A 2,035-nucleotide genomic window follows, 5' to 3' on the forward strand; every position below is an offset into this window, starting at 1 on the left:
CGTACGGATGTACCCTCAATATTTCAAGTGTTTCTTCGATTCTGTAATATAGTAATATACCACACATGTCTTTATCATCACTATTCTTTATTGTCACCGTAGTTATCAGAGTAACTCTATCCAATAGAATATTTTTTAATCTGTTGTAGTCTTGTAATCATCATATGTATTACGATCATCATGATTTTTTTTATTACGATGTTGAGAGTAATTACATTTGTAATTATTGACGTATTACCTTAATTTCGCCGTGGTTCAGCATTACCTTAAAATCGTTATCGATGTCTCACTATACGTCGTTTTTATTTCATCATTGTTCATTCTTACCGCCATCAATATTATAATAATTAATTTCATAATAAACATATTACTAATCATGGTCACTACATATCCTTATCTCTGCAATTAAGTCTCTACGTGTATATTTAAGACTTTATCATCCTTACAAATAATGTTACTCTTTCCATTCTCAAAATCCTGATTTTATTCGCGCTTAAGAATAGCCGCAGATAGCTAATTTAAAAAATGTTTCGTTTGACAAGACAGTCCACAAATTTCAAACGTAGACCCTTTTATTGCCGAAAACTCTTCCGCATGCCGTTAAAACAGGATGGTTTTCCACTGATTAGAATATTAGCGTGTCTGACACTTGATGAATGGGAATAAAACTGCCAACTTATTTTGGTGGGTTTTAAAAGATTTACTATTGTTTCAGAGTTGTGCATGCATGAGGTATTTGGTACTCTTGTAGTGTGCGGGTGTCCGGGGAGTCAGGAATCCGCTGCTGGAATTCGGAGAAGCGTATACAGCCATCCTCTATTCCATGTTTACGTGCGATCCCGTTTGGTAATAATATAATAAGCTTAGTTGCATTTTCAAGGTTATTTTTACTAATAAAGTGATGCAGTAGCACTACGTACTGCGAATTCACTGTACGTTTCCTGAAATTTCACGGGCGACGTTTGCTCGTAGGAAGTAGCTGGCAGACTCGGCCAGTCTTCGTGCCATATGATGGTCATCCACTTTTGATTTCTTTGTCTCTTAGTTCTGTGTTTGTATGTGGAATCGCCAGAAGACAACTACAACAACACCTTTAATTTATATCTGACCCGTATCCACCCCTATTTGGAGAACCCTCATTCAAGATTTTGGATATTACGGGTTGAATGCGGTTGTAATTATCGATTGGTGTGGTACACAACGTCCGCAGACATCAATGGCCTAAATTTATTTCGCCGGTTCATAGGTCTCAATGGACGTTTCAGTAAGATCTCTTTTCTTAGTGAATGACTGGAGTATTTCCATTCAGTAGAATATATGGGAAATGATTCAAGTGAAGTAATGCGAAGGAAAATCTCTCGACTTGAGTAAAACGTGCTCCTAATTGATTTAAAAATTTGAATTTGTTTTTATCACCAAGAGAAGATAAGATTACTCTAATGTCAAAAACATACTAAATAGACACAATATAAGCAATACAAAGACATGTATCTTTCAGTTTTATTTACTTCTCAAAGGCAAGTGTGTATCAATATTCAAACACATCGTGTACGGGCAACCACCGGATGTACAAGTGTAATGCTTTTCCTTTAAATCACAAATTCCACACGCAGATTCAACTCGCAACACATTTCAGTACATTAAAAAATAAACGCAAGATATGCCTTTCAAAATGCAGTGGATAGCAGCTGGCTGTATGAATAAAACACTGCTCAAATAATTGCACAGTAATAGCCAAAATGGTACCTCCAACCTAAGGCCAATGACTTAGGTCCTTCTTGCTTACGACGTCTGGAAAGATAAAACGCTTATTTATATTGTCACAACTGATGGACACACGAGGAATTTTAGGTCACGTGACGGTCGAGGGTTCCACTGAGAAGAAGTGCTTGTAAGAATTAAGTGACTCATCAAAGACAGGTTTCTAGCTAAGCTTACAAATAGTTATACGGTACAAAATCTTAAAAAAGGATAGTCATGGCTATTGAGAGAAAACTTGTACCCCAACACGCAACGCAGAATCCCTTACTGAAAG

The sequence above is a fragment of the Penaeus monodon genome, chromosome 34, assembly GCF_015228065.2.
Source record: "Penaeus monodon isolate SGIC_2016 chromosome 34, NSTDA_Pmon_1, whole genome shotgun sequence".
In the NCBI taxonomy this organism is placed as follows: Eukaryota; Metazoa; Arthropoda; class Malacostraca; order Decapoda; family Penaeidae; genus Penaeus; species Penaeus monodon.